Below are 23047 nucleotides of genomic sequence, written 5' to 3'. Positions count from 1 at the left end.
AACCCGTTCTGGTCACATATTTACAGTAACATCAACGCCCCTACCGACTCGGCGAGGACTCGTTCCACTATCCTTCTTTTAATTTTTATTTTATTTTTATTTTTTATTAACAAACAAATGTCAACAAACAGAAGAGGAATAGTCACATGCAAACAAGCATACATATACACGTTTTACTTTTCCACTGCTCCTTCTTCTTCTTGACAAACTGGACAGACAATTATGACCATGGTGGTCAGAAAAATATATGATACTCTGGTCAATAAAAAGAGGGGGGAAAAAACGTCATTTTTCAACCAGTTTGCGACCTGAATAAGAATTCATTAATTCTTATCAGACAGACTTATTTTTACTGACCAGAATATAAAGTATTTTCTGGCCACAATACTACCAGTTGGTCATAATTGTGACCTCTATCTGACCAACTGGTCATAATTCTGATCACTATATTATGTGATATATTATGTAGCCTACTGGTCATAGTTAAGACCTCATCATAACCTGGTAATGACCACCTGACTACAGCTTATTACCTATTGTAAAAAGTATTGCAGAGGATAGAGTTGGATATTGAAAAAATTGTTCATTACATTTCTTGCCTATGGAGCAGTGAGGGGAACGGCACCTCCGTACCTTCAGGCTCTGATCAGTCCCTACACCCAAACGAGGGCATTGCGTTCATCCACCTCTGGCCTGCTGGCTCCCCTTCCTCTGCGGAAGCATAGTTCCCGCTCAGCCCAGTCAAAACTGTTCGCTGCTCTGGCACCCCAATGGTGGAACAAGCTCCCTCACGACGCCAGGACAGCGGAGTCACTCACCACCTTCCGGAGACATTTGAAACCCCACATCTTTAAGGAATACCTGGGATAGGATAAAGTAATCCTTCTACCCCCCCACCCCAAAAAAAAAAAAAAAAAAAAAAAAAGATGTATTGTAAAGTGTTTAACCCACTGGCTATAGGGTGAATGCACCAATTTGTAAGTCGCTCTGGATAAGAGCGTCTGCTAAATGACGTAAATGTAAAATGTAAATTTCTATTTGTTTCCATAGTGTCACCAATTAAAGTTTAAATCAGCAACATATTATTTTGTGACCAATTCTTTATTAGCTTTTTTTCTAAATTGTTCCTATTGGGCAGGCTACATGCACTAAACACAAATTAATATAATTTAATGCATCACAGAGCCAAAAAGTAACAATACACAGAGAGAAAATAAGAAAAAAATAAAGAAAAAATAAGTGAGCCTCCACCCCATTCCCCCTACCCCACCCATTCAACATGTATCCCTCGATATTCTGTTCCAGTTAAAGGGTTGTTCATATTCACTTACACTACAGGTCAAAAGTTTGGACACACCTACTCATTCAAGGGTTTTTCTTTCTTTTTATAATTTTTTTACACAGTAGAATAATAGTGAAGACATCAAAACTATGAAACAACACATATGGAATCATGCAGTAACCAAAAAAGTGTTAAACAAATTAAAATATATTTTATATTTGAGATTCTTCAAATAGCCACAGCATAGCTGACCTACAGTAAGTTGTAGGTATAGAATAAAGGAGTTGCCTGGTAATGTGTACAGTGCCTTGCAAAAGTATTCATCCCCCTTGGCGTTTTTCCTATTTTGTTGCATTACAACCTGTAATTTAAATTGATTTGAATTTGTATTTCATGTAATGGACATACACAAAATAGTCCAAATTGGTGAAGTGAAATGAAAAAAATAACTTGTTTCAAAAAATTCAAAATAAATAAATAACGGAAAAGTGGTGCGTGCATATATGTTCACCCCCTTTGCTATGAAGCCCCTAAATAAGATCTGGTGCAACCAATTACCTTCAGAAGTCACATATTTAGTTAAATACAGTCCACCTGTGTGCAATCTAAGTGTCACATGATCTGTCACATGATCTCAGTATATATACACCTGTTCTGAAAGGGCCCAGAGTCTGTAACACCACTAAGCAAGGGGCACCACCAAGCAAGCGGCACCATGAAGACCAAGGAGCTCTCCAAACAGATCAAGGACAAAGTTGTGGAGAAGTACAGATCAGGGTTGGGTTATACATCCATTATTAAAAAATGGAAAGAATATGGCACCACAACAAACCTGCCAAGAGAGGGCCGCCCACCAAAACTCACAGACCAGGCAAGGAGGGCATTAATCAGAGAGGCAACAAAGAGACCAATGATAACCCTGAAGGAGCTGCAAAGCTCCACAGCGGAGATTGGAGTATCTGTCCATAGGACCACTTTAAGCCGTACACACCACAGAGCTGGGCTTTACGGAGGAGTGGCCAGAAAAAATCCACTGCTTAAAGAAAACAATAAGCAAACACATTTCGTGTTCGCCAAAAGGCACATGGGAGACTCCCCAAACATATGGAAGAAGGTACTCTGGTCAGATGAGACTAAAATTGAGCTTTTTGGCTATGTCTGGTGCAAACCCAACACCAGTGGCGGCTCCTGAAAAAATTCTCAGGAGGGGCAATTTGTCTGATGATTTAGGTGACCTACACACATTTTAAAAAAGATATGTCCAGCAACAACATGAAGACAGGGGCAGCATATAAGTCAATACCAGAAGCATTTATTGACTGATCTGGGGAGATGGATTCCAGTTTCTGTGACAGATTATAAATAATCTCTGATGCCTTTGTTATATTAGCTTTTGGTTGAATGTACTGTCGTAGTAAATATATAATGTTATAGCTTGGTCTGACTAAAATCTTGTGCATGACCCATTTTGTGTTGGGCCTTTGTATTCAATACAATGAACAAGAGTCCTATCTTGTCAGCCTTGTCAGCAGGTGGCTAAGGATAACACCCACGCCATAGGTCTCTCAGTTCTTCCAACTCACGAGTTCTTGCCCTGAGGACACACACACACACACACACACACACACACACACACACACACACACACACACACACACACACACACACACATCATCACTGATAACAAACACACACACACACACACACACACACACTGATAACAAACACACACACACACACACACACAAATCCTCTTCTCTTAGGCTGAACATCTGAAGACAGAGAACCCGACTCAGAGCCAATGCAACAGTGACACTAGCCTGGAGGTGACCTCGCCCAACTCATCAGGACCAATCAGAAGATCAGAACTACTAGATTCAACCTACTTCATTTTATTGTATAAAATGTCAGCACACAATGTTTAGGGGCTCTTCTGATAAACTCCCTACGAGTTTGCGAACGGGTCCGTGCACGCGATTCCAGATATCTTTACCTCTGAATAAACTGCCTTATATTATACAATTATCCACCTTGTCCAAAAGTCTCTACTTGGTCTCCGTTCTCCAGTAAACTTGTTTTATCAACAATAGTAAGGTTCAATGACACAGAAAGCAGTTCAATGTCGGGGTACAGAGTCGCTCTCTTACCAGGATCGCGGTCCGCTCTGACCAGGGTGAAGCCGGCCGGCTCCACCTCTCTGTCCGGGACTCTGTCATCCAGCCAAGTCTCCCAGCTGTATTGGGATTCCGCTGCCAGCAGCGTTTTCATTATTTAGTCCGTTCAGTAGCGGGTATGTACACGATCAACAAGATCAGTCCAAAACCGAAGATCAGTCCAAAGCAGAATGTTTGCAGAATGTTTGTAAACTAAGTCTACAAATTAAAAACATAAAATAACGCCACACTGCAGGTCGCAACATAGACGCTGCTAGCCGCCATTGTCTTAGTTACGTTCAACGTTACGTCACGTGATGACGCGTAAGTGCATGCCCACAGACACCCATAGAGAATGTATTGAAAGCTTTGAAATGTGAAAAAAATAGATTTTACATGACAGGCTATGAGAGACTTCTGGGCGATTTTCAACCTGACTGAAATCGCCCCAAAAACGGGCGGGGCCATTTGAAGCACGACTTTAGCCTGATTTGACATTTAGTGGCTGGCAGATCAGACGTGAACACTGATAACTGCTGTTGCCGTGATATAATTGATTAGAAAAAAAATCCCTTCCTTTTCCCGTTTGGCAGTGCGTCGCCCATATCGCCCTATTGAACAAGCCGTCCCTGCCCAACACCTCTCATCACCCCGAGAACACCACAATGTTTTTCATCTGCAGGGACTGGGAAACTGGTCAGAATTGAAGGAATGATGGATGGCGCTAAATACAGGGAAATTCTTGAGGGAAACCTGTTTCACTCTTCCAGAGATTTGAGACTGGGACGGAGGTTCACCTTCCAGCAGGACAATGACCCTAAGCATACTGCTAAAGCAACACTTGAGTGGTTTAAGGGGAAACATTTAAATGTCTTGGAATGACCTAGTCAAAGCCCAGACCTCAATCCAATTGAGAATCTGTGGTATGACTTAACGATTGCTGTACACCAGCGGAACCCATCCAATTTGAAGGAGCTGGAGCAGTTTTGCCTTGAAGAATGGGCAAAAATCCCTGTGTCTAGATGTGCCAAGCTTATAGAGACATACCCCAAGATACTTGCAGCTGTAATTGCTGCAAAAGGTGGCTCTACAAAGTATTGACTTTGGGGGGGTGAATAGTTATGCACGTTCAAGTTTTCTGTTTTTTTGTCTTATTTCTTGTTTGTTTCACAATAAAATATATTTTGCATCATCAAAGTGGTAGGCATGTTGTGTAAATCAAATGATACAAACCCCACCAAAATCCATTTTAATTCCAGGTTGTAAGGCAACAAAATAGGAAAAATGCCAAGAGCGGTGAATCCTTTCGCAAGCCACTGTATGTGTCCTTCAAATCTTGGAATGTTCTCAAACTATTACTGTCCATGATATTGGCAAAGATACGGCAGGCAGGCAGCCTAGCGGTTAGAGCTAAATTTCTTAAATGTAAATGACACATTTGGACCATTGGAGGGATGCAAAAGGGCGCCCTCAAGATCGCAAGGCATTATTGTGTATTGGAGTATGGGCATGCCATTTTTATTCCCAGTTACATTGTTTTTCAATTTCGCGCCAGATAGAGATTGAAATGTACAGCGACAGAATTTAGAACATGGGCCGTTCTTACAGTATTCTCCCTGTACACCAAGTCAGAACCGTAGGATAAATAAAGGGGGCATATAAGCAGACAATGAAAGCTCTTACAATATTCGATGATGAAATTTCACTAAAACAGGCTATATGAGCACAACCAACTCCGAACAGTAGGCTAAGTTGTGAGGTGGAAAAGGATCAAATTATTAGGGTGAGGCACATTGGCTTCTAACAGCTTACTACACAACATACTCTTAGTATTACTTTCTTAGCTACAGTATACATATCTCCCTGGCATATTACATCATTTATGCAGCAACATTTTTGGACTCACCGTTGTGCTGTGCTCACTTGAATAGGAAGGTGGCACGGCGGTCCTTCTTGTGGATACATTTTGTCATTAAACTTTGTCATTCTGGCATTATCTGGATATATGGTGCTTTCAAGACAACTGGGAACTCTGAATCAAACAAGATCGACTTGGAATTCTGAGTTGGATGACCGTTCAAAACTTATTTTCCCAGTCGGAGCTCGTTTCTTTCTGAGTTCCCAGTTGTCTTGAACTCACTGAAGTCTGAGATTTCCCAGTTTCGAGTTTCCAGATGTTTTGAACAGAGCAGAAGTCATGCTGGATTGACAGCATAGCCAATGTATTCAACTTTTCTGGCCCATGGTGTCATGCGTCAGTGTGTAGCGGTAGGACTGAGTCAGGCGCAGGAAACAGAACTTAGTCAACGACATACTTTACTTGACAAAAGTAAATAAACATATCTTCCACGCAGGGAAGAAAATACCGACTCACATGTCAATGACAACACAACAAAACAACAAACAATCACGCACAACACCATGAGGGAACCAGAGGGTAAAATAGGGAAACAAATTATCATAATTGGAACCAGGTGTGTGCAATATAGACAAAACAAGTAGAACACAGAAACATAGATCGGTGGCAGCTAGTACTCCGGTGACGACGAACGCCGAAGCCTGCCCGAGCAAGGAGGAGGAGCAGCCTCGGCTGAATTCGTGACAGTGTGTGAATGTTTATCCTTTTAAGCTTGGAAACCTAGACTTGGACCACACACCTTCTCCACCGAATAGCAGGTAGGGAAGCAAAATAGTGATTGCTTTGCAAAGCTTGCAGTTAGCCACTGATTCCTTAAAAACCACTCATTGTTGAATTTGCGATTTCCAACTTGTATAATGTTTATGTCCCCCGAGTTTATGGCTTCCGAGTGGCGCAGTTTTCTAAGGCACTGCATCTCAGTGCTTGAGGCGTCACTACAGACCCCCTGGTTCGATTCCAGGCTGTATCACAACCGGCCATGATTGGGAGCCTCTTTGCTTGACATCACAATTGGCCCAGCGTCATCCGGGTTTGGCCGGTGTAGGCCGTCATTGTAAATAAGAATTTGTTCTTAACTGACTTGCCTAGTTAAATAAAGGTAAAATTGCAGACGAGCACCGATACATTTTATCTATAATTTCTCTTCATATGACAAGGATTGAAAAGGATTTGCCAGTAGATTGTCGACATGATTCATGATGATGACTGCTTGTCTAGCTTGCTAGCTAAGATTTTGAAAGTATGATGTTGACATGATCAGTCCAATCAAAGCTACGGTAGATATAATGTGATTTGATGTCATTTTATCTGTGGCCAATGATCTTGAGCCTTCTTGGATGGGAACTTCTAATGTAAATCTATGGCAGCACCCAAGGGGGCTTGAACAGTTCTCAATAACAATTTATTAGAACACGGGGCAGGCAAAGGGCAGGTCGAGGACAGGCAGAGGTTTGTAATCAGGTCTGAGTCAGGCAGGTACAGGACGGCAGGCAGGCTCGGGGTCAGGGCAGGCAAAATGGTCAGAACCGGGAAAACTAGGAAATAAACACTTGGAAAACAGGAAAGCACGCTGGTAAGACCTGACAAGACAAGACGAACTGGCAACAGACAAACAGAGAACACAGGTATAAATGCACTGGGGATAATGGGGAAGATGGGCGACACCTGGAGGGGGGTGGAGACAAGTACAAAGACAGGTGAAACAGATCAGGGTGTAACAACCTCCTTATTTAGCTACTGATATTAAAATAAAAGAACTTCACACAATATGTTAATTGCATAAAATCTTTAAGGGAAAATATAATAGTCATGCTTTCAGGGTCAAATTCAGGTGCAATCATTTTTGGCTAATTATTTATGGAAATATATGCAATAAAAAGAGGGTTTTGCAAATCCTGGTGTGTAGTAGGATATTGAAATAAAAGACATAGGCCTATGTGTTATTTGTTAAATTCTGAAAACAAATGTAGTTAGTCATAATAGAACATCAAAATTACATTCAGTGGAACAGAAGAAAATGCCCAGCACAATAGACAGTGCAATTAGATAACACAGACAAAATATTACCATTAGAAGCCAACACACACAGCAAGCTACCAGATATCATTAATGAACAACCATTATTTAATTGTACTGCATTTTTACTGCATTTTTAACGGCAGTGCATTTTAGTAAGGACATACTGTATTATTGTGCATGTTTATCTTACATGCTGGTAGCCTAGAACAAATTTTATGGTAGTGAATGTGCACATTTCAATTGGGTGGACTGCAACTACGAAAAACACTGCCATAGCCTGTAGTAAAAGCAAAAGCATTTATAGCATTGCAGATTCTCTAAATTAGGGACCATCTCTGATAGCTATAGGACCACAAATGTTAGCTTTTAATGACCTAGCAAATTAGATGACTTGAAAGTGAAACATATCACTTTTATTTTATTTTATTATTGGTATTTCATCACCTGCCGAATGAAAACCTCAAATGGCCCTACTCCTGAAAAAGTTAATCGGGCCGGATAAACTGAAGTGGACTTGGCCCGAGTACCATTAGCCGGAGCCCAGAGTAATATGATTCTGCCGAAGTCCATGCCGAGTCCCCAGAGTCTCAAACAGTATAGGCCTGAGCCCAGCATCTTGACCGTGTGCAGTATACCATGATAATCTAACCCACTTTGGTGTGCTCTGCCAGCTGTTGTTTGCCAACTGTGCTAAGCTGAATCATGCAAACCCTGCTGAAAAAGAACATTACTTCAATTTTTATAATTGTAATGGTTCTTACAAAAGAAATCTAATAAAATGTTATTCGTCACATGCTTCGTAAACAACAGGTGTAGACTAATAGTGAAATGCTTACTTACGGGCACTTCTCAACAATGCAGAGAAAAAGAAAATAGAGAAATAATAGAAAAGTAAAAACACATTATAATAAAAGTAATAATAAATACACAATGAGTAATCATAACTTGGCTGTATACACAGGGTACCAGTACCGAGTCAAAGTGAAGTGGTACGAGGTAATTGAGGTAGATATGTACATATAACTAGGAATAATACAATTTTTAGGGCCTTCCTTTGACACCACCTGGTATAGAGGTCCTGGATGGCAGGGAGCCCTGATGTACTGGGCCGTACGCACTACCCTCTGTAGCGCCTTAAGGTCGGATGCCAAGCAGTTGCCTTACCAAGTGAGGATGCAGCCAGTCAAGATGCTCTCAGTGTTGCAGCTGTAGAACTTTTTGAGGATCTGATGGCCCATGCCAAATATTTTCAGCCTCCTCAGTGGGAAGAGGCATAGTCGTGCCCACTTCACGTCTGTTTTGGTGTGTGTGGACCATAATACATTCATAGAGATGTGGACACAGAGGAACTTGAAGCGCTCGACCCGCTCCACTACAGCATCATCGAAGTGAATGGGGGCATGCTCGGCCCTATGCTCCTTTGTCTTGCTGACGTTGAGGGAGAGGTTGTTGTACTGGCACCACACTGCCTGGTCTCTGACCTCATGCCTGTAGGCTGTCTCATCGTCGTCGGTGATCAGGCCTACCACCGTCATGTCATCGGCAAACTTAATGATGGTGTTGGAGTCATGCGTGGCCACGCAGTCGTGGGTGAACAGGGAGTATAGGAGGGGAGTAAGCATGCACCCATGAGGGGCCCCTGTGTTGAGGGTCAGCGTAGCGGATGTGTTGTTTCCTACCTTCACCACCTGGGGGCGTCCCATCAGGAAGTCCAGGATCCAGTTGCAGAGAGAGGTGTTCAGTCCCATGGTCCTTAGCTTAGTGATGAGCTTGGAGGGCACTATTGTGTTGAACGCTGAGCTGCAGTCAGTGAACCGCATTCTCACGTAGGTGTTCCTCTTCTCCAGGTGGGAGAGGGAAGGGGGGGGGTATGTGAATTTGAGTATGTTCAGGGTGTCTGGGATGATGGTGTTGATGTGAGCCATGACCAGCCTTTCAAAGAATTTCATGGCTACAGATGTGAGTGCCACAGGGCGATAGTCATTTAGACAGGTTACCTTGGTGTTCTTGGGCACAGGGACTATGGTAGTCTTCTTGAAACATGTAGGTTTTACAGACTGGGTCAGGGAGAGGTTGAAAATGTCAGTGAAGACACTTGCCAGCTGGTCAGCTCTGAGTACGCGTCCTGGTAATCCGTCTGGCCCTGCGGCCTTGTGAATGTTAGCCTTTTTTTAAAGGTCTTACATCGGCTACGGAGAGTGTGATCACAGATTAGATCTTAGTCCTGTATTGACGCTTTGCCTGTTTGATGGCTTCTGGTTGGGATATGTACATATGGTAACTGTGGGGACGATGTTGTCAATGCACTTACAGTATTAATGAAGCCGATGATTGATGTGGTAAACTCATCAATGTAATCGGATGAGTCCTGGAATATATTCCAGTCGGTGCTCGCGAAACAGTCCTGTAGTTTAACATCCGCTTCATCTGACCACTTCCGTATTGAGCGCGTCACTGGTACTTACTGTTTTAGTTTTTGCTTGTAAGCAGGAATCAGGAGGACAGAGCTATGGTCAGAAGTGCCAAATGGAGGGCGAGGGAGAGCTTTGCATGCGTCTCTGTTTTGGAGTAAAGGTTATCTAGAGTGTTTTCACCTCTAGTTGCACAGGTGACATGCTGATAGAAATAAGTGTAACCCTCTCACCAGGCTAGAATTTGACTCTCACAATATTACCTTATTTAGAATATCTGAACAGCATGGGATATTAGGTGAGAAGGACATCTCCAATAAGAATCCCTATTGTAAACTTGCTAGGGTGAATGACAAATAGGGTATTAACTTCAGATAGAATGATTATAGACTTGGTTATTATTATAAGGATATGCTTTCCCATGCATTAAATGAAACTGAAACAGTAAATGACTCCACCAATACAACAGACATAAGGTTCAAGATCTATATTAATCAAATTTTCAATGTATCACATCAAAATAAATAAAAATAATAAACCCCAATGATTTTTCCACAACCCATGTCCAAATTATTTGCAAGCTTGCTTAAACCCCTGGGCGCGCGTTGGAGCTCATAAAAAAATTACGACATACATAAAGTCCCGAAGTCCACCCCACATTTGTAGTTACTCACTACTTGTAGATAATGCCTCAGCAAAATATAGTAGTTCAGTGCAGGTGTCCTCACAAGATCCACAGCGAACACAGCTATCAATGCAGCCAGTACTCGGTAGCAGCAACAGACATCCGTTGGAAACCCGAACTCGTTGATCGTCACAAGCAATTCTCTCCAAGTCTTGCACGATGCTAGGCTAACCTCTAGGATGTCGAATGTCTCCACAATGCGACGGCAGCTTCAGTCTCCACTAGGTCTTTCTTAACGAAATAATAAACACTCTCTTATAGAAATAAAATCAGGATTTCCCTTAAAAAAAACTCTGTAGGTATGGTTTTGTTTTCTCTTTATCGTTTCCTTTGGTCGTTTTTCCTTCACCAACCCCAATAACGTCTCTCCTCTCCCTTCTTTAAACCTTTCCCTCTCTTTTCTTTCCCAGCAAGTTACCTCATTGGTCAAAACTTTAACGAGATACGTGGGAAACTTAAACTTAAAAGTAAACCAACCTATTCACTTGTACATTTTTTTAAAACATTGCTTCAAAAGAAATGCATTAATGACATTACAAATCAGGAGCTATTCGATCACCTTTTAAATCTAATACCAATGAATTATAACAAATAAACTCTATACTTGGTTTTAGCAAGGTATTACATGAGCTAAGACGGATTTCAGTTTCCCTACATTAAAATCACTGGCCACTAGGAGTGCCACCTCTGGATGAGCATTTTCTTGTTTGCTTATGGCCTTATACAGCTCATTGAGTGCGGTCTTAGTGCCAGCATCGGCTTGTGGTGGTAAATAGACAGCTACGATAAATATAGATGAAAACTCTCTTGGTAAAATGTATGGTCTACAGCTTATAATGAGGTATTCCAACTCAGGCAAGCAGAACCTAGAGACTTCCTTAATTGCACACCAGTTGTTGTTAACAAATAGACACACACCACCCCCCTTGAGCTTACCCGAAGCTGCCGTTCTGTCCTGCCGATGCATAGAAAAACCAGCTAGATGTGTATTATCCATGTGCTTGTTCAGCCAAGTTTCAGAGAAACATAGGATATTACAGTTCTTTAGGTCCCGTTGATAGAATAGTCTCAAACGGAGCTTGTCCAGTTTGTTCTCCAGTGATTGTACATTCACCAATAGAACAGAGGGTTTATTTACTCGCCAAAGTAGTTTAATCAGGGTGGCCTGATTATTATTATTATTATTATTATTATTATTATTATTATTATTATTAACGTCTCTTTCTCTTCCAAGTGTTGGGGATTAGGGCCTGGTCCGGGGTGAGCAATATGTCCTGTGCCGCCGACTCGTTGAAGTAGAACTTTTCATCCAAATCGAGGTTAGTGATCTCTGTTGTCCAGAAGCTCTTTTGTCCAGAAGCTATTTTCAGTCATAGGAACCGGTGGTGGAAACATTAGGTACAAAAAAAGTTAAGATCAGCGCAAAAAAAACACACAAAATAAATTGGTCAGGAGCCCGTAAAATGGCCGATATACATTCCAGCACCATTCCTCCTGAGTCACTGATTGATCACAAGGCAGGTGCTCTGTCCAATCGACAGTACAGCCTCCTCCACAGAGTTCAGACCACATTCACTCATCCCCTCTGTCTCGGGTTTTGCCCGGTTTTTTATTTATTTATTTTATTTCACCTTTATTTAACCAGGTAAACCAGTTGAGAACAAGTTCTCATTTACAACTGCGACCTGGCCAAGATAAAGCAAAGCAGTGCGATAAAAACAACAACACAGAGTTACATATGGGGTAAAACAAAACAAAGTCAAAAATACAACAGAAATACATATATATATATACAGTGTGTGCAAATGTAGCAAGTTATGGAGGTAAGGCAATAAATAGGCTATAGTGCAAAATAATTACAATTAGTATTAACACTGGAATGATAGATGTGCAAGAGATGATGTGCAAATAGAGATACTGGGGTACAAATGAGCAAAATAAATAACAATATAGGGATGAGGTAGTTGGGCGGTCTAATTTCAGATGGGCTGTGTACAGGTGCAGTGATCGGTAAGGTGCTCTGACAACTGATGCTTAAAGTTAGTGAGGGAGATAAGTGTCTCCAGCTTCAAAGATTTTTGCAATTTGTTCCAGTCATTGGCAGCAGAGAACTGGAAGGAATTGCGGCCAAAGGAGGTGTTGGCTTTGGGGATGACCAGTGAGATATACCTGCTGGAGCGCAGACTACGGGTGGGTGTTGCTATGGTGACCAATGAGCTAAGATAAGGCGGGGATTTGCCTAGCAGTGATTTATAGATGGCCTGGAGCCAGTGGGTTTGGCAACGAATATGTAGTGAGGACCAGCCAACAAGAGCGTACAGGTCACAGTGGTGGGTATTATATGGGGCTTTGGAGACAAAACGGATGGCACTGTGATAGACTACATCCAATTTGCTGAGTAGAGTGTTGGAGGCTATTTTGTAAATGACATCGCCGAAGTCAAGGATCGGTAGGATAGTCAGTTTTACGAGGGCATGTTTGGCAGCATGAGTGAAGGAGGCTTTGTTGCGAAATAGGAAACCGATTCTAAATTTAACTTTGGATTGGAGATTCTTAATGTGAGTCTGGAAGGAGAGTTTACAGTCTAACCAGACACCTAGATATTTGTAGTTGTCCACATACTCTAGGTCAGACCCGTCGAGAGTAGTGATTCTAGTCGGGTGGGCGGGTGCAAGCAGCGTTCGGTTGAAGAGCATGCATTTAGTTTTACTAGTGTTTAAGAGCAGTTGGAGGCTACTGAAGGAGTGTTGTATGGCATTGAAGCTCGTTTGGAGGTTTGTTAACACAGTGTCCAATGAAGGGCCAGATGTATACAAAATGGTGTCGTCTGCATAGAGGTGGATCTGAGAGTCACCAGCAGCAAGAGCGACGTCATTGATATACACAGAGAAAAGAGTCGGCCCAAGAATTGAACCCTGTGGCACCCCCATAGAGACTGCCATAGGTCCAGACAACAGGCCCTCCGATTTGACACATTGAACTCTATCTGAGAAGTAGTTGGTGAACCAGGCGAGGCAGTCATTTGAGAAACCAAGGCTATTTAGTCTGCCAATAAGAATGCGGTGGTTGACAGAGTCGAAAGCCTTGGCCAGGTCAATGAAAACGTCTGCACAGTACTGTCTATTATCGATCGCGGTTATAATATCGTTTAGGACCTTGAGCGTGGCTGAAGTGCACCAGTGACCAGCTCGGAAACCGGATTGCATAGCGGAGAAGGTACGGTGGGATTCGAAATGGTCGGTGATCTGTTTGTTGACTTGGCTTTCAAAAACTTTTGAAGGGCAGGATGGATATCCAATGAAGGGCCAGATGTATACAAAATGGTGTCGTCTGCGTAGAGGTGGATCTGAGAGTCACCAGCAGCAAGAGCGACATCATTGATATACACGGAGAAAAGAGTCGTGATAGATTAATTTGTGTATTAAAAATAATGACTAAAAGATTTCACCCCAAATACAGTAGAAATGTGTATACGATATTCGAATTATCATGTAGTGTCAACCCACTAACATTACTAAACATTCAAGGGTAAAGAAGAAGGCGGGAACTGTTTTAAGAAAGCCACCTAAAGGTGGGAGGAGCATAGTGCCTTTGTTTGTCAAGGGGTATAAAAACAGTATGTTTGTGTTTTTGACCAGAGCTCTCCATGAATAAATATACCGATAATTACTTGTGGATTGTGGACCTTGAATCATTGATGATTAAAACCAGAGCTTTACAACCTCTGGTAATGATTCAAGCTTAGGTTGAATTAGAGATAGAAATTCACATGACAAGTCGGCCCAAGAATTGAACCCTGTGGCACCCCCATAGAGACTGCCATAGGTCCAGACAACAGGCCCTCCGATTTCACACATTGAACTCTATCTGAGAAGTAGTTGGTGAACCAGGCGAGGCAGTCATTTGAGAAACCAAGGCTATTTAGTCTGCCAATAAGAATGCGGTGGTTGACAGAGTCGAAAGCCTTGAGCACATCTTATCAGTCCCAAACAACTGCTGTTGCAAGGCTTCTGATTCGTTAGACTGAGATACTTACATACCGCTTATGCTCCCTCAAAATACTTTTTGGTACACCAAAACAAAAACCAATTTTGGGATGCAACACTAGTGTGTGGAACAGAATTCCTGGACCACTCTAGCACCTTGGGGTTCACTTTTGCATTATCAGCACAATCCAAGAAATAATGGTTTAATCAGTGAGTACAAGAACATATAGATGCTTGCCAAATCCAATTCTCAGAGTCAGTGCTGTCTAATGCTGGCTCATATTATTACACATCGATCTACTTGAATGCGCTGTGCTTATATTGGCTTGTCTCATCCATAATTTACTACGTGCTATTAAATAGTGCCACTACACATCCTCACCACAGTGCAATTTATGATTGCTCCTTATCCCAGTGTGTTGCACAAGCAGCATTTTCATGATGCTGTCAGGGTTTATAACAGCCAGATCGAAACAGTTCCATATTGTGGCTGACTGTCGAGAGCTCACTGATGCTAATGAAATGGAGTGATAATAAAATTCAGTACACTGATCTGATTGCAAACTGTAGAGACAGTGGCTGAACTTCTGGAGAAAAAAAAATCATCATGGCACAACAGCAGCTCAGCAAGGAGCAGTTATATTGTAGCCCGTCTGGTGTTCAACCTTCCCAAGTTCTCTCACGTCACCCCCCTCCTCCGCACACTCCACTGGCTTCCAGTTGAAGCTCGCATCCGCTACAAGACCATGGTGCTTGCCTATGGAGCAGTGAGGGGAACGGCACCTCTGTACCTTCAGGCTCTGATCAGTCCCTACACCCAAACGAGGGCATTGCGCTCATCCACCTCTGGCCTGCTGGCTCCCCTTCCTCTGCGGAAGCATAGTTCCCGCTCAGCCCAGTCAAAACTGTTCGCTGCTCTGGCACCCCAATGGTGGAACAAGCTCCCTCACGACGCCAGGACAGCGGAGTCACTCACCACCTTCCGGAGACATTTGAAACCCCACCTCTTTAAGGAATACCTGGGATAGGATAAAGGAATCCTTCTACCCCCCCAATTGTAAAGTGGTTATCCCACTGGCTATAGGGTGAACGCACCAATTTGTGAGTCGCTCTGGCTAAGAGCGTCTGCTAAATGACGTTAATGTGCCCTTGAGCAAGGCACTTAACCCTAATTGCTCCTGTAAGTCGCTCTGGATAAGAGCGTCTGCTAAATGACTAAAATGTAAATGTAAATATGAAAATGATTGAACTAATTTTGAGAAACGTTTGGTTGAAAGACTGCGTAAATCCCTCTTATTCCTCTTCTGTTACAGCTGCAGCTCTTGGGAACCTGGTTTCAGACCTGGCTGGACTTGGGTAAGAGGACCAATCACTCCTCCATTATGTCTAATATTTAGTCTGTGATAGAACTATCAAAGCCGTGCAAGTACTTCAGGGGTGGGGCATCACAAGTTACTGGGTAGACGGGTATGATTATGAAATGAGTGTGTGTATTTCTTTTCTGTGAAAATTCAAATTTGACCTTGAAATGGAATGGTAATAAAAATGTTTTACATGACTACCATGGCTGGGTTTCTTATAGTGTCCTTCTGTGGGTAGTCTTGCAGGATATGTGGAAGTTCTAGCTTCCAGGCTAGGGATGCAGGTTCCTGACTTGACCCCCAAGCAGGCGGACATGTGGCAGACCAGGGTTAGCTCCCACATGGTGAGTGATTTAGAAATTATTATCTTTATAGGCTGGCCTACTCCTGGACTAAAAATCTTAATCTGGTTATGAGAAACTGGCCCTATCAAGTTGAGATATTTAGAGGATACCTGGATTACTAGCTATCCTTGTTCAAAGATTTATGAAAAACTAATAGACATTTATTATTCTCCCGTTGTGTGCAGGGAAAATGCATTGGAGTCACAATCGGATGCATTCTGGGAATGTTCCCCCTGCTATTCCTAGGGGATGATGATGAGCGCAAGAAAAAAGAAGCACAAACCAACACCACAGACTCTTAACAGCATGTGAACCATCTTTCTGGTTTCGAGTCAATTAAAACATGCATCATCAGCATGATTTAAGTTGATCTCTAACTCTGAAAACCTTTCTTCTCTATTTCATAATATATGCCACTTAGCAGACGCTCTTATCCAAAGTGACTTAGTCATGGGTGCATACATTTTACGTACGGGTGGTCCCGGTAATCGAACCCACTATTCTGGCGTTGCAAGCGCCATGCTCTACCAACTGAGCTACCAGATAATCTTCTGAAAATGTATTATGAGCCATTAGGCTTATAAAGTAGTTGCATTTGATGGCAAGGTATTTTCGTAGGATGGATTTCGTTGATGAGTTGAACATTTGTTTGATTAATTTAAACCAATGTATGTGATCGTCATGAGTCATTGCAAGTTACTCATAGACTCATCCCTGTTGCCCCCTGCACTACACTGCAGTCAATCGGTTTACATTTATCATGGAGTCGTTGAAAGCTGAAATGAAAACACAAATCATGGTGTCAGTCTTCAAGTTTCACAATTTTGGCAAAAGATAAAACCAAGGAACACGTGTAAAATTAAATGCCAATGAGGTAGCAGTTTTGTTCTGATTGAAACAACGGGTTGAACTAGCTTGTACATTATAGAATATTTTCAAAGGATACTTCTTTTGTTGAGGAATTTCTGTACAATATATGAAGCTTTTAACTTTATTGATTTTGTTTGTCAACAAGGAAAAAGGGATTACTCTAGCATTTCAAAATCAGGTCACAAATGCTGTTTATAGCACTACCAACCCAGTTTTTCAGATGCATAATTACAAACATACCTCTACTATACTTGCACACTACATTGAGTAGGCATAATGCCTTGGGTTCCTAGCATGTCAACATCTTAAGTTGGCTATCTATTAGGCTAACTATTGATCCATGTCTCTTAGCCTTCACAATTATTTTAGCAAAGCCAAATCATACCATAGAAGTGCCTCAGTTTATTTTCATCACATCAATTTTTTGACCTTTTTAAAAACAAGCACATAAATACTTTTTCACAAAATAAAATCTAACTTCATGTTTGAAAGCGTCATTTTTAGTCTGTACATGTTTGTTAATCTACTTTATTTTGGAGAAATTAAGGAAACAGTTCATGAAGTGAGCTGAACGCTTAAGCGTAAAACTGCGCACTAACTACTGTATGCGTTCTAAAACAGGTTGGATTTATGTGCACAGAAGAGAAGCAATACAATGTTTCTTAAAATGCAATTAATGCACCTATTATTTCTTTGCCAATATTATGGAGTTTTTGTAGGATAGCTACGGATTTGTGTTTCTGATCGACAACCATTTACTTATGGTGGCCTAAATCAGATTTTGTTTATAGATGTAATCAAACTAGTCATATTTATTGTGTGAAAGACATTCTTTGTTTTCTGTCTATTTCTGTCAGTATTAGTTTTCTCCGTTTGCCTTTTCTGATTTCTGTAAATGCAGTACTTAAACTGGAATGCCCCTCACCACACTGCTGTATTTCCTCACGAATTGTAATGAATGTTTTTAATGACCCTTATTATTTAAACTATTACTGCCAAATGCAGCTTTGTTGTCACCAAAGTACTTGGCTGTAAAAAAAAACTGTTGCAGCACAACCAGACTAATAAGAAGGTGTAACAAATGGTTTGATCGTTTTGTTTGAAAGCAATAAATGTTCTGTTGTGGGTGAGTAGTATTTCTGCAGTTTGGTCTTGATCCCTCTACATCCTCTTTAGCACTCATCGCCATGCACTAGTTCCTCAACACCTCTGGTGGATGGAAACTATTTTTTTCTGCCCCAACTCATTCTCCCTACTGCTATTCCTCCTGGCGTTCTCTGGTCTCGCTTGTTGCACCACTGTTCTGGGCTTTCTGGAGACTCCTGGTCACGTGCCCTTCAGCTGTTTTGGGATCTCCAGCTCCAGCTACTCACTTGATCCACACACTATTTGGTGTTTGTCTAACACAACTCCATTGGTCTCTTCATCTCCTCCTCTATTGTCTTGGAAATCCCAGAACTATGTCGGATCATAGTTCATGTGAAAGGCAACCCATCTGCCTAGGGATATACCATCTCTAGGATGTATTTTGCTCTTGCCAATTTTCTCCTGCAATTGTCATGTGATGTCTCCATCTCATCTCTTTCACCTCGACACTTTTCTTCTCCAAAACATGTACAGTGGGGAGAACGAGTATTTGATACACTGCCGATTTTGCAGGTTTTCCTACTTACAAAGCATGTAGAGGTCTGTAATTTTTTTCATAGGTACACTTCAACTGTGAGAGACGGAATCTAAAACAAAAATCCAGAAAATCACATTGTATGATTTTAAAGTAATTAATTAGCATTTTATTGCATGACATAAGTATTTGATCACCTACCAACCAGTAAGAATTCCGGCTCTCACAGACCTGTTAGTTTTTCTTTAAGTAGCCCTCCTGTTCTCCACTCATTACCTGTATTAACTGCACCAGTTTGAACTCGTTACCTGTATAAAAGACACCTGTCCACACACTCAATCAAACAGACTCCAACCTCTCCACAATGGCCAAGACAAGAGAGCTGTGTAAGGACATCAGGGATAAAATTGTAGACCTGCACAAGGCTGGGATGGGCTACAGGACAATAGGCAAGCAGCTGGTGAGAAGGCAACAACTGTTGGCGCAATTATTAGAAAATGGAAGAAGTTCAAGATGACAGTCAATCACCCTCGGTCTGGGGCTCCATGCAAGATCTCACCTCGTGGGGCATCAATGATCATGAGGAAGGTGAGGGATCAGCCCAGAACTACACGGCAGGACCTGGTCAATGAGAGCTGGGACCACAGTCTCAAAGAAAACCATTAGTAACACACTACGCCGTCATGGATTAAAATCCTGCAGCGCACGCAAGGTCCCCCTGCTCAAGCCAGCGCATGTCCAGGCCCGTCTGAAGTTTGCTAATGACCATCTGGATGATCCAGAGGAGGAATGGGAGAAGGCCATGTGGTCTGATGAGACAAAAATAGAGCTTTTTGGTCTAAACTCCACTCGCCGTGTTTGGAGGAAGAAGAAGGATGAGTATAACCCCAAGAACACCATCCCAACTGTGAAGCATGGAGGTGGAAACATCATTCTTTGGGGATGCTTTTCTGCAAAGAGGACAGGACGACTGCACCGTATTGAGGGGAGGATGGATGGGGCCATGTATCGCGAGATCTTGGCCAACAACCTCCTTCCCTCAGTAAGAGCATTGAAGATGGGTCGTGGCTGGGTCTTCCAGCATGACAACGACCCGAAACACACAGCCAGGGCAACTAAGGAGTGGCTCCGTAAGAAGCATCTCAAGGTCCTGGAGTGGCCTAGCCAGTCTCCAGACCTGAACCCAATAGAAAATCTTTGGAGGGAGCTGAAAGTCCGTATTGCCCAGCGACAGCCCCGAAACCTGAAGGATCTGGAGAAGGTCTGTATGGAGGAGTGGGCCAAAATCCCTGCTGCAGTGTGTGCAAACCTGGTCAAGACCTACAGGAAACGTATGATCTCTGTAATTGCAAACAATGGTTTCTGTACCAAATATGAAGTTCTGCTTTTCTGATGTATCATATACTTATGTCATGCAATAAAATGCAAATTATTACTTAAAAATCATACAATGTGATTTTCTGAATTTTTGTTTTAGATTCCGTCTCTCACAGTTGAAGTGTACCTATGATAAAAAATTACAGACCTCTACATGCTTTGTAAGTAGGAAAACCTGCAAAATCGGCAGTGTATCAAATACTTGTTCTCCCCACTGTCCATCAAGTTTTCTTCAATTTCCCTTCCTGTGGAATCTTTGTTTTTGCCTGTTTTCCATAAATTATCTGAACCTCCATCTCCCTGTCCTTGCTATCCAACTTGTCGCTCTCCCTTGGCTATTGGTCCACCATGATAGTTTTGTCCTCTCACACCATGAATCCCAGTACACCTCTCCAGCTCAGTTTTTTCTTTGTCACCATTAATGAAAATGCGAGAAAGTCTCATGCTAATAAGATAACTACCGGTATTCATTTAAACCAATATGGACTTATCATCCAATGCTCCTCCCCACGACCATAAAATGTATCTATGCTGCCATGTTTACATTTTAAAATGTATACTTATGCCAACTGATGACATCCATTGAAGAGAAAATACTAGTGTAAAAAGATTAGGTTTGATTTGGTGTTGTATTTTTAATAAAACATGCAAACAATGTTTAAGGTTCTATTACTTTTTATAAAACGGTTAGTTCTGACCCTCCTTTGTGCCTGTGGCCTGTGCAAATGCAGGCTAAGGGGGTTTGCTTTACCTTAATCCAACACATTGCAACCTTGTTAAGGATCTAATGGCTAAAGTGTTGGGTTGAGAGTCGCTTGACCCAAGTTTTAGTCCTGGTTTGGGCCATCCCCTGAATGCGCTACAGTACTTAACAGGTGCTTAGTCAATCCAAATTACAGAGAACAAAAATAACAACTTCTGTAATAATCCTTTAATAATTTAACATTTTAACAAGGGAACAGGTAGCTAGACAGGAGTTCCTTCAAAAATATACCTTTGGTAACCAAGTTTTTATTTAAACTAGTATTTAGTTTTTACTAACAGCTCATAATCTTACATTCATTGAACATTTGAACAGCTAGACAAGGTACTTCATTTCCCCCCCTTGTGTCACCACGTTTTTCATTCAACTAGTATTTATTTATTTATTAAAAGCACAATCTTTAATTCATTGAACATTTCAACAGGTAACTAGACACGAGTTCCTTAAAATATTCCCTTGGGTCACAAGGGTTTTCTTTCAACTAGTATTTTGTTTTTATTACTGATTACTGGTGTGAGCCATTCAGGGGCACTGGTGGTGCCAACACGATTACAGGCGCATCTGTCAATCACACCCTCAGGGGCATCCTATTGGGTGAAGGAAAAGTTTAGAATCAACCAACTGCTAATATCAATTCACAAAGAAATGAGCAATGGACCAGACAGGGGAGGGATGAGACTGAAGAAGTAGGTACAGTACGCGGCAGTACATGTTGGTGTTCAAAATGGTGTCTGAAGTATAAGAGATACTAGAATGGTTGTGTGCCTGGTTTTCCTCCATGAGAAAGAGGTAAACAACATACTAAATGTTTTGTTGTAGAGGATCTAAAGCCCTTTAAATACATTTCCAGTGGGTTGTAATGTATCCCATACACGTTGGGCATTTTCCAAGACACAAACATTTAAACAAATACTGTACCAGCAAAATGTTGACTAAAGCTCCTGGTGACCCCTTGAGCCTCCAGGAACTCCTTTCCCCTTTCGCTACCAATTTGATGCACCAGCTTGTCCAGGTCCATGGGGTTGTAGAGGAGGATGGATGATTCCACCCCCAATTTCTCAAGCTGGATGATCTTGATAGAAGCCATGGGATTAAGAAGATATATTGGGGTTGCAAAGAGAGGTTACAGAAGTTAATGGATGTATTTCTTTAAATACATTTCTTCTTTCTTCAAAACATGGGGTGTATAGAACAAATATAATGAATTGCTTTGAAAGTGTCTATGGACCTCTATAATATTTCACTGCACAGTCCCACCATACATCATTGTACACTTTCTCACCTTTGAATGCACTGATTTCATTATTCCGTTTACATTCATTGATCTTTTTCTTTTCATTGGTCTGTCCTTATCTAACTCCAGACTATTGTTGCGCTGCTCTGCCTCCTTTCTTAACTCCTCTTTCTTATTTTCAGAAATGGTGGCCCGTCTCCCTGCAAGGTCTTGCAGACTTCCTGGCATGCAACATGAGAGATTGAAGTAGGCTACATTAATAACACTGGCACTACAATGTAATTATGTGCAATATGAAAATATATATTCATATTTCAATGTGGCAGTCATTTGAGTGAATGTTAACTTTTCGTAAAGGTAACTGGAGGTCTTGTACCAAAGGGCAACCGAATTTGACATGTTTTAGGACAGAAACACAAAAGTCACTCCAAAAGTATTTTACTCATGTGCAACTTCTTTTTGGTGCCAACCAGATTGTGGAGGCCAGGTCATCTGATGCAGCACTCCATCACTCTCCTTCTTGGTAAAATAGCCCTTACACAGCCTGAAGGTGTGTTGGGTCATTGTCCTGTTGAAAAACAAATGATAGTCCCACTAAGCCCAAACCAGATGGGATGCTGTGGTAGCCATGCTGGTCAAGTGTGCCTTTAATTCTAAATACATCACAGACAGTGTCACCAACAAAGTACCCCCACACCATAACATCTCCTCCTCCATGCTTTATGGTGGGAACTACACATGCGGAGATATAATAATAATAATATGCCATTTAGCAGACGCTTTTATCCAAAGCGACTTACAGTCACGCGTGCATACATTTTTTTGTGTATGGGTGGTCCCGGGGAGATCATCCGTTCACCCACACCGCGTCTCACAAAGACACGGCGGTTGGAACCAAAAATCTCCAAACTGAACTCCAGACCAAAGGACAAATTTCCACCGGTCTAATGTCCATTGCTCGTGTTTCTTGGCCCAAGCAGGTCTCTTCTTCTTATTGGTGTCCTTTAGTAGTGGTTTCTTTGC

At 41.9% G+C, this 23047-nt stretch overlaps 1 long non-coding RNA gene across 1 annotated transcript; it reads left to right on the top strand.

The window, feature by feature from the left end:
* The first annotated feature begins 15718 nt into the window (after nt 1–15718).
* On the top strand, nt 15719–18165 carry LOC121572933. Its single transcript, XR_006001934.2, has 3 exons — nt 15719–15810; nt 16054–16159; nt 16345–18165. It is a non-coding gene; the product is annotated as an uncharacterized LOC121572933 (long non-coding RNA).
* Nucleotides 18166–23047: the final 4882 nt, after the last annotated feature.

This window comes from Coregonus clupeaformis, chromosome 8, assembly GCF_020615455.1.
Source record: "Coregonus clupeaformis isolate EN_2021a chromosome 8, ASM2061545v1, whole genome shotgun sequence".
NCBI lineage: Eukaryota > Metazoa > Chordata > Actinopteri > Salmoniformes > Salmonidae > Coregonus > Coregonus clupeaformis.
This window is presented reverse-complemented; position numbering and strand designations above follow the sequence as displayed.